Source organism: Prionailurus bengalensis, chromosome D3 (genome assembly GCF_016509475.1).
Source record: "Prionailurus bengalensis isolate Pbe53 chromosome D3, Fcat_Pben_1.1_paternal_pri, whole genome shotgun sequence".
NCBI classification, from domain to species: Eukaryota; Metazoa; Chordata; class Mammalia; order Carnivora; family Felidae; genus Prionailurus; species Prionailurus bengalensis.
Window position 1 is genome coordinate 87,835,024 of NC_057356.1, and position 11,874 is coordinate 87,846,897.

Below are 11,874 nucleotides of genomic sequence, written 5' to 3' on the forward strand. Positions count from 1 at the left end.
AGGTGTTGAGTCAAGTTCACAAAATGTGTGTAGGGGGAAAGATTGATAGTTTTGGCTATATTGAGAGTAAGAGTTTTTGTCCATCAAAATACACTACCAAAATGCTTGAAGAAATATTTTCAGTACGTATGAATGTCAAAATCTTGCTAACCTAAAATGTAAAGTAGGAGGAAAGAGTCAACCCATGATATCTTCTTTTCCTGGTGGGACACAGAGAATGACAAGCCTGGACCAGACATTCGTGGAAACATGTAAATGTAATATTTACTAGCAGAATGGTATCGCTTGGCAAATTTTATCTAAAAACAAAAATAAAATAAAACAAACCAAACAAACAAAAAACTGAAAAATCAAATCCTTTTTATGATGTGATACTTGGTCTGACTAGATTGTCTATTATAAAAACATAATTTATGGATTTGGAGGGGAGTTTTATGGAATTTGTGGATTTGACTGTGTGGACAATGGATGTTCAGTCACATATGTATTTCCTATCTGTTGGATTGATGTGGTGTAAAACTAGGAAGCCCTCCAAACCAAACAAGACCTCTTTGAAAACATTTCACCAGCAGTATTCTATATTCACCTGTCACTAGAAAACCGAAAGGTGTCACAGCATGGGAGAAATGGACATTATTTCGACCCTGCGCCTGATGGATTGGTCTCCCTTAGGTGAAGGATGTTGGGTCTGTGTTTGCTTCTGGCTTGTATCCCATGACTTATTAGTAATGTTTATGTTGAGTAAGATCTATGTTTCACATGAGTGTGTTTTGACAATTCATCTATTGAGGCACTGGAATAAACATTTCCTGTAAATCAGCAAGAATAAAAAAGGTCCCTACAAAAACAAAGAAAAAAATCAGAATATTTCAAAAACGAAAAGTACAGATTTGAACAGATGTTCATTCTTTATTAACCAACATAGTACAAATTGTACTAAATATGCAAAAATAATCAGTATGGGCTAATTTGTCAAACATATTGATGAGAATTTAATGAAAGATAATGACAAGTCATAGAAGAAAACATACAATAATATTTGCATAAGGCTAAAAACCAGACAGTGCATTGCATAAAGCAATACACGTAGAGTTAAACCATTAGGAAAAGCAAGAGAATAATAAACACAAAATAGTGACGATTTGGGGGATGAAGGAACATATGATTACAGAATGCTATACAAATAGCTAATGTATGGTGATGTCCTATTCTTTAGCTTGGTAAATGGTTCAAAATTGTCTGTAATGTTATTTTTCACACCTAACATTTATGTTATATATACATATATATATATATATACACACATATGTATGTATATATATGTATGACTTGAATATATATATTCATAGTAATAATTCAAGTAATATATATATGTTCTATTTATATTATATAATATATATGTGTATATATACACATATATTACTTGAATATTTTTAAATCATATTTAAATAAATCTAAAAGTGGCTTCCATCCATCAGATAAGGTCACCAAAAGAGAAGACATTGGGTAAGTTTGTTATTTACTTTAAGAAAAAGACCCTTTCTTGCTCCTAATTGCCTTTTCCTTGTTGGATATCCAAAAGTGTCTATGCACTTCTAGGAGAAAAGACAATTTTACTTTTGAGAAATATTTTGTGCCATTTCTAAAATTTATGGGTAAATGTCAAACTCTTCATTTTTTATGAGTCTCATAAAAAATATTTCTGACAAGTTTGATAAAGTGTTTTTTTTCTTTTTCTTGCAGCCATAACTAGACATTTTTGAGTCACCACACATACTATTCCAATATGTCAGTGCAGCATAATTGTGTGGGAATTATATAGTACAATTTTAAAATGCCCACCATAGTGTTTATAATGGGTAGAATATGCATATTATACGGTGACGTGCAAAATTTATAGGTATCTACACATTATCTGATAGAATTTTTAGGTTTAAATGACATTCTGGAAAGTAAAAACCAATGTTGACATTAACAAATAGTGTTCACACTATATTGTTACATTTTTATCCATTTATTTTTACGATTAAGCATACTTAAAGTTGATTTCTCTACAAATTGAGAATTTACTTTTTTAAATTTCTGTGAATAGAAATATATATATAGGTTTGCTATTAAAATAAATTTTACAGGGGCGCCTGGGTGGCTCAGCCAGTTAAGCATCCGACTTCAACTCTGGTCATGATCTCGCAGTTGGGGCCTGTGTGCTGAGCTCAGAGCCTGGAGCCTGCTTCAGATTCTGTGTCTCCCCCTCTCTCTGCTCCTTCCCCGCTTGTGCTCTCTCTCTCTCTCTCAAAAATAAATAAACATTAAAAAGTTTAAAATAAGTTTTACAGTAAAATTATAACCACCATACCATTCCATAAAGGTGTAGACATTTTTACTGATGTCTTCAATAGACATTTAATCCAGAGGTAATTGATTTTTCATTAGTATTTGCTAAGTAAGATAATTTTTACCCAATCATTAGTATTTGCTAAATGAGACTTTTAAAAATAGTTTTTACAGTCATAAAGCTGATTTCAGGTTTTTGAATTGTGACTGAACTTCTGATTTGCGGGTTGTGCTCACAACTGAACATTGTTTTTGACAATACATTGTTCAAATATTAATTTCTGGGGAAAATTTTTCAGGTGCTTCCAATTTTAATGCTCTTCTTTCCCTCACTTTATTTATTTTTTTGCTGGGGGGAGGTAAGCCTTTTGCTCTTATTTACTTAGTCTGCATTGCATGGTTACTTGCTGATCCAAGTTAAAGTACAGTAAAACACTGGGATGCAAGCATTACTCATTCCAGAAACATGTCTGTAATCCAAAGCACTCATATATCAAAGCAAACTGCAAGAACCATCGGTTCAGTTGTGATCATGTGATGTTTGGCGTCATAAACTACTCGTATTGCAAGACATCACTCCTTTAACAAGTATTAGAAATGTTTGCTCATCTTCCAGAGCACTCACAGATCAAGTTGTCCCAATCCAATGTTTACTATATTTAACATTCTATGGGTAGAGAGTTTGGCATGGGTTCATGAGGAACCATCCAGAAGACTGATCTTTATATTTGTGGTGGTGGTTGTAGTGAAAGTGGCAACTCAGGCGTCCATCATTGTTAGGATAATTAATTACAATGAGGCACATATACACTGTGGGATACTATTCAGAGGTTAAAAATATCAGATTAGATATATGCTAAGAAGCATACATAGATTTTAAAAAGTAGTTGAGCAAACATTATGCTATTTACCCAGAACATAACTTCACTGATACATGCCAAATGCACTAAATCAGTCACCTATGGCAAATAGGTAACTGGAAATTGGATATGGGGATAATGAGGAACTCCAATCAATCAACCAGTCAATCAGATAGACCTTGCACAGGCATGTTATTCAATGTGTTAGAAAACACAAACATGTGAGGCGTGGACTCGGATTTAAAAAAACAACAACAATAACAAAAAAAGAGAGTAAAACTATTGCTATAAAAGCTTTCAGAAGAAGCAGAACTGTAGCAAAAAAATATAATCCTTCTTTGGACTTATATAGGAAAGAAGATTATAGCTTGCAACTGAACATTTTTTTGGAACCTACTATCGTCAGGTAGAGTTTTCTAATATGCAAAGTTGTAGGCATGCTTGGGGAAATGTTTTAGAAAAGAGAAAAACATATTATCCAAATGACAAGGGTCCAGAGAGCTAACTAGAAGATGATAGTACAATTCAGAGTCTGTTTAGATGGACCTGAATGAGTTTAACTAGGAAAATCATGAGTAGAGGGCAGGGTACACAAGGGAGTTTTCCACTATGTAATACGATGATAGATAGCAGGTGCCCACTGGGAAGTAAATACTTCAGGTAAAAATATTGCATATCTGCCTTTAAAATTATAATGGAACATAGGAGATGGAAACATTCAGATCATATTATTTGGAACTATCATATAAAATTAAAGTGTTTGCATGTAACATGCAAAATTCAATAATTTTATGTCAAATGTTTACTATTCAAAAACTGCTAATGCTTGTCGGTAGGGATACTCTCTGAGTGTGCTGAGGAGGGGAAAGACTATGGAGTTGAACTTTGACCTATTGCCAAATGCTGAATCATGTCACCCAACAACTTCGAGTCCTCCTCTTTCCTGAGATGATCTACTGGAAGGCCAAGTTTGCTGGTTTGGAAAGATACATAGTTCCAGATGAAATATCAGTTTCCAACTTTTGGCATAATTTTAATGCCTCTGTGAGGGCACATGCAAAAGTCACTTAAAAACATTTTGTAACATTTTATGCTCAAAGAATTTTAAACTAATAGTAAATTTGCAAGAATAAGACTAGGTCATACAGCCATATACGCGTTACCCCCATTCAATGATTATAATCTTACTGTGTGCTTTATTATCTGTACTCTCCTTCTCTCCTTCATTTATACATGTGTATATATGTCTGCATGTATATATAAATATAAGTACAGGGCCGCCTCTGTGGCTCAGTAGGTTAAGCGGGTGACTTCAGCTCAGGTCATGATCTCAAAGTTCACAAGTTAGAGCCCTGTGTCAGGCTCTGTGCTGACAGCTCAGAGCCTGGAGCCTACTTCAGATTCTGTGTCTCCCTCTCTCTGCTCCTCTTCTCTCTCTCTCTATCTCTCTGTCTCAAAAAAAATTTATTTTTTTTAATTAAAAAAAATACAAACGCATATAGTTTTTCTGAACCACTCTAGATTAAGTTGCATGTATCCTGGCCCTTTACCTCTAAACACTTGAGTGTATATTTAGCGTAGCAAAAAATATAATCCTTCTTTGGACTTATATAGGAAAGAAGATTATAGCTTGCAACTGAACATTTGTTTGGAACATACTATCGTCAGGTAGAGTTTTCTAATATGTAGTTTTGTTACATAACTACAATATATATATCAACTCAATAATTGTAGTATTGATAGGATATTTTATTTTACTAAAAACTTTTTTAATGTTGACTTATTTTTGAGAAAGCGTAAGTGGGGGAGGGACACGGAGAGAGGGAGACAGAGGACCTGAAGGGGGCTCAACGGCAACAGCAGAGAGCCTGATGTGGGGCTCGAACTCACGAACCACAAGATCATAACCTGATTCGAAGTCAGATGCTCAACCAACTGAACCACCCAGGTGCCGAATAGAATATTTAATCTACCATCCATATTTCATTTTTTCCCAGTTGGACCTATAATTTCCTTTGTAGCTTTTTTTTTTTCCTCCAAGACAGGATCCAATTTAGGATTACATACTGCATTTAACTGCCATCTGTCTATAGTGTTTTTAGTCTGAACCATCCCCAAAGTTTTTCTTTATCTTTTCTGATATTATTTAAAATCTAATCATGCTTCGTTTATTATTTTATTTTATTTTTTTTTAATATGTATTTATTTTTGAGAGAGAGACAGAGTGTGAGCAGGGAAGGGGCAGAGAGAGAGACACAGAATCCAAAGCAGACTCCAGGCTCTGAGCTGTCAGCGAAGAGTCCAACATGGGAGGGGCTTGAATTTATGAACTGCGAGATCATGACCTGAGCCGACTGTGAGATCGTGACCTGAGCCCAAGTCCGATGCTTAACCAACTTAGCCACACAGGCGCCCCCTTCTTTATTTTTTTTTAAATAAAATGTTATTGGGAGTTTGACCGATGTTTCCTCATGTTTAAATGTAGGTTATGCATTACAGGTTTGTATACTCCTAAGCCATGTTGTGTTCTTTTCAGCATAGCATACCTCGAGGCATCTGATGCCCATCTATTTATCATTGATGATGTTAATTTTTATCATCAGGTCAAATGTTAGATTTACCCACTAGAGAGTTTTGAGGGTTTTTTTTCCATATAACTTACAGTCTGAGGAAAGACACTGTAAGATCATCTACATATCTGCACCAAAATGTTCCTTTGAATTTAGTATTCATTCATGGGTTTGAGCCAACCTTCACAATGATGTCACAAAGTAATGTTTTCCTATTTCAAGTATCCTCCATGAATTTTCTTGTTGGCAGTCACATTTTACTATAAGTAAGCATCCTAAAATCTTTTATTTAAATGTATTTAAAGATTTATTATAGCTGTAGGTTCATGGATTTCAAAATGTTAAATAGTTTATAATCTATTATTATAATTAATTTTTCTGGGTTGTTTACATTGACCCAGATCTGGCTCCATCCTGTGTCCCTTTGGCATAACCCCGTCCGTTCTGGGGGACACCAAATTGTCTTTTGACATAACAGAATAAACCAGTATCATCTCTTTTTTAAAAAAATATTTTTAAACATTTATTCATTTTTCAGAGACCAAGCACAAGTGAGAGTGGGGCAGAGAGAGAGGGAGACCAGAATCTGAAGCAGGCTCCAGGCCCTGAGCTGTCAGCACAGAGCCCGATGTGGGGCTCGAACTCATAAGCTGTGAGATCATGACCTGAGCTGAAGTCGGACACTCAACCGACTGAGCCACCTAGGCACCCCCGCCCCCCTTCCACTATCATCTTTTATCTGCCCTGCTCAAGTCAGTTCATCAGGCATTTCTTCCAAAGAGTCCTGGTCAAAGTATTTTATTTTGTCTTATTTTATTTTACTTTACTTCATTTTATTTTATTTTATTTTATTTTATTTTATTTTATTTTATTTTAGAAAATCAGAACATTGTTTAGAAATAGTTGTAGGTTGTTATTTATAATTTTATAAAAGACACAGCCACTACATATGAAAAAGAGGATAATTAAGTGTTCGGCTTATATGTATGTTTTTATCATTCACCATTCATAAAGAGCAATTGTGATTAATTTAATATGTTATCAAAAATTTATAGCAGAAGATAACATCCAGTACCTAATTTCGGAATGATAACAGTTTGGATAATTTAATTTTTCAAAAAAGATGGCAAATGACAAAAATTGCAAAGAGACCAACACCATCTAAACCTGAAAATTATTTCAAATGTCAGTTACTGTCAGGTGTAGTTTGTGTCTTTTTGCCTTAAAATATGCTATTGAATTTTATAAATATTCATTTTCATTATCATCTTTTATGCAGTGATTTTAAAGGCAGTCGAATTTTGTTAGTAGGCTGTATTAGCAATTGTAAAATAAATCAGAGAGAATACAGGGACTTCAGCCCAGACCCTTGGGACAATCATGCTTGTGAGAACAAACTCTCAGAGAAGAAAATCAGTTTATTTCTCTAGAAACACTCCTAGTTTTTCTGTTTGTTTGTTTGATTTTTTAGTTAGTAGACATTGACCTATTCTATGCCAGGGTGACTGTTAAGGGTGAAGAAACTATGCATCTAAAAGTACAAGTACTTTGGAAATCTTCTCCCATAATCCCGCCGAGTATTGGGGTAACTGGTACACAGGCAGCCACAGCTGGTCATTCCCCCCATGTATGCCCAGCAGATTGTGGAATACAACCAGCTGCACGTTGTGGGTGGAAACACCTCCTTTGGGAGCTGCTAAGGGAGGTGATATTCTCAGTGATATCCCAGGCGGTATTCTAGGAAGAACCTGGGCTGAAACCGTGTTCATGTGTCGTTACTGAAAGTGAAACATTTTGTACCTTATACTATACTCACAGGTAAATTGGCTTACATTTTGCAGTGTCCTATTACAAAAGGAGAAAATGACTAGGAACATTTAGTAGGACACTGGAAGGAAAAACTAAATATTTTAAAGATGTTAATTATTTCTAAAGTACAGTTGTAATTTTCTTACCCACCATATGTGTGTGTGTGTACATTTAAATTTAAATATATATTTAAATGTATATGTTTTAAAAATGTAGATATTGGGGTGCCTGGGTGGATCCATCAGTTAAGCAACCAACTCTTGATTTTGGCTCAGGTCGCGATCTCGTAGTTGGTGAGATAGAACCCTGAGTTGGGCTCTGTGCTGACAGCATGGAGCCTGCTTGGGATTCTCTCTCTCTCCCTCTCTCTCTCTCTCAAAATAAATAAACAAACTTTAAAAAATAATAAATATATATACATTAAACCTGAATAACTCTTAAGTTTCTAAATCTAAGAAGAATGAGTAGTAATAGGAAGTAGAAATGTGAGAACTAGAAATAATGAAGTGATTTTTGCGCTCCATAATTCTATAAGCAACAGTCAAGCAGCCGTCCTAGAGATTTACGTGCTTTGGAAAGAACTGCCACCTGCCAGTTGCCCTCTTAGTACACACAGCTGCTCCACCATCTTCCAGATGGTAAAACTCAGTTCCAAAACTGAGTTCATCTCGCCCTATTTTCTGCTCCTGCCAACGACCCTAGGACACTGAGGGTCCTCAGTGAGCCCTTCATTCTCAGACTGTAGCCTTCACATGTGTCCATATTGCCCGCCCTTCACACTTCCTCAGCTTCTGAAACCTTTTCATCTTCTTCCTCCCTCAGGATCTCAATTCCCCGCGACCACTTTTGTGAACTTGCACTTCTTACTTTCATTGTGATGGACTTTTACCCACTGATGCTTTCCCTGCCACCATCCCCCCTCTCCCATGCAACCTTCTTAAGTGGGCATGAGGGGTGTAAGAATTCTCTTTCTTTTGCATGCTCCCTCTTCATAAAAACACTGAATTTCAACTACACTGTATAAGACTGGTCAGTTCCAAGCTCCCAGCCACGTTGGGCCTCCTGGAAGAATTGTGTGAGTATCTGTGTGTGTAAGAACACGCATGCGAGTGTCTGAGTGTGTTCCATATCTAGTTAGAGAAGCCTTCCACTGGTTTCTCATTTCCTTCACCTCTTCTCCCCTAAAGACTGTGTCCTCCAACCTACCCTAAACGTAATGAGGAGCTGGTCACAATCCAGCTCTCCATTACGAATAATGGGGACCCCTGTATAACCTGTTTCAGACATTTCGCTCTCCATTCATCTTCTGCTAAACTTCCAGTAAACTTTCTCTGGCAGCTCACCTTCACAAATTCAATTGCATCATAACTTCTGTTTTGCTTGTCACACCCTATCAGCCCAGAAATCGCAAATACCCTTCATATTCGAAATTCCCTAAATTTCCAGGCTTAAAATCCATGGGCATCATTATAATCACTCCCATGTAAATAACGTAGGTTGGTTTATTCCTTCATTCCTCTACCACGTTCTTCTGAAGAAGCCACGAGTCTTTTAAGTGTAACTTTTTCCTTATTGTTGTCTGTGGCCTCACAGATGAGTATGATGAACTTAGTTAATATATATGGAAATATATATATATGGAAATATATATGGAAATATATATGGAAATATATATATATATGAAATATATATATATATATATATATATATATATATATATATATATATAGAACCATAATGATGCTCTCTGTTTTAATTTGTGGTCAGTAACTTCAAATGGGCACTTGATGTCCCCTGGCTATCCCGTGGTCTTTCCACAGCACTTCTCTCTCACACTACCGGGTGAGGATTTAAGGATTTCAGCTTTCCTTCAGACTCTCTACTCCTACCTTCAGATGGCATCATGTTTCCTGCTCCTCTAAAAATTTGAAGGCAGTTAAAATAAAAAAACGTTGAGAAGCAAGTCACCACCTGCATCTGAGCCCACTTTTTCTACCTTCTCTCCTGGATACATTTTTCTTGCATCCAGCTGAGATCTGCATCTCTTCTTACGCATAGATCCACTTTCTCTTGTTTGAGAAAAACTCCTTTTTCTCTGGGTTTATCAATTTACCTCTCACTGAATTATTCAACCCAGTATACGAAATGTTGTTAGGACTTCTGTCTTTTTTAAAATAAAAATTGCATATTTTTAAGCAGTACGTGATTTGATATACATATATACAGTGAAATGATTACTGGGGTCAAGCTAGTTAACATATCCACCTTCTCATAGAGATATTATTTTGGAGAGTGGCATAGGAGCTCCTGGAATCTAATCTCTTAGCAGATTTCCAGTATCCAATGCAGTATCATTAAATATGGTGACCCTGTGTACATTAGATCTCCAGACATCAACTCTTCTGATTCCTTCATATCCCTCCTATGTTTGATTCCTTCTGATTCCTTCGTATCCCTCCTACAGTTTATTTGACTATGCCCTCACGGTGTACCCAGAATCTGAACGCATCTCTATCAACACTGCCCACACCCGGTACAAGTCGCCAGCAGCTTTTGCTGGAATATTCTAAGACCTTTCTAAAGAGTATTCCTTTTTTTAGTACCTGTTTTTCCTCTCTATTTCTTCAAGATAGCATTAAAAGTGATCATTTTAAAACATACACCAAATCATGTTGTCTCGGTTCAAAATACTCCTAAATTCACTCATAAAAGATTGAAGCCAAAGCTATTGATATGACTACATTATCTTCCATGTCTGTGTGTACTACGATACTTTTCCTCTTTTAGCTCACCTTGACAAAGTAATCTCCTTACTTACTCGGCTGTTTATGCCACACGCAAGACATTTCTTGAACTCAATGTCTGGGCCATCTTCCTTCTGCCTGGCAAGCTCTTTAACATCATTCAACTCCATACACCCGTCACCTTCTCAGGAAGGACTGCTGAAAATTTTCAGTACTGCCCAGCTTACTAATTCCCCATTCTGATTTTGTTGTTGTCAGCTCCTCACGCTGATCCATCATAAATGTTCTTTCATTTCTTACGGCTAATATGTAATTCCCGTTAGGAGATAAGCTCGATGAGGGCAGAAAAGTTGTCTGTTTTTTTCACTTCTCTACTCCAGCCCTTATGGAAGTACCTGCTACATAGTTGCTTGTTTACCGAATTGATTAAAATTACATGGAAAACGCTCACTTGACTGTTCTCTTATTTTAACACTTTAAGCAAAGCCGCATGACGGAATTTGCTATCCACTTGATCCCCTCTCCAAAATGGATTGCCTCCATCTCAGATTCCATACCTGTCAGTTTGGGGAGCTCTAGGGACATTGTGAGACCAAGCGCTTGCCTGAAGCATTGCCTACGTGGTTTCCCCAGTCCACCCCGCACATAAGAGCTCATGAGCTGTCCGCATAGTTCGTAAACTGTATTCAATTATATTTGTGTTTGAGAGTGCGTGGAGACTACCATGAAGAATATTAGATTATGTGTTATTGTTTTTGACCTTTCACAACCTTCGATTCTATGAATGAAAATTGCTTACACGCTAAGCTCAACGAGCTACATACAGACCTCCACAAACTTTGTCAAGGACCCTGAAAAACTAAAATTGTCAGAGGAAAATACTGTCACATACATTTTGGAACCTCCAGGGGGCAGTGTTTTGTCGCGACTTACTTCCTCTGGGCCCCCTGTTAGTTAATGCCTTTTGGATGTGGTACCTGCGCCGCACTTTCTCTTTCCAACCCCACGGAAAAGACACAGGTGCCAACATTATGATTACAGACGTGCACATGCAAGTTAGAGACATGTAAGTTTCACCTAGCTGTGGCGTGAATAGAATGGCCGGCCAGTCTGAGCAACCATGACTCAATCAAGGGCAATTATTGAAGATCGACCATTCTGAAGATGGGAAGTAGTTTTAGATCCCGGGGACTTTAAACTGCCTTACGACTCCAAAGCATTACACTGTAAACTTTTTTTTTTTTTTTGCTCAAGTTTTTTTTGAAGGATCCAGCAGGAAGTTGCACTGTCCAAGGCTAAGTAAGCAATCTCTGGTTTATTTTGCATGAGACCTTACTATTTACTTTGGATGGCACAGATGTCTGCGTCCCCTTTCTTGGGATTAGGTCAACATAAATTTACTGAACAGATGCAAAACAACCAAATTCTGCTACATACATATGCCATAGTAAGTAATAACTATGTAATAAATAAAACACATATTCGCCAATTTCAAGTTTGTAAAGCGCATTCACAAACAGTAATCACTTATTTCTCATATACAATTTTTTAAAGTTT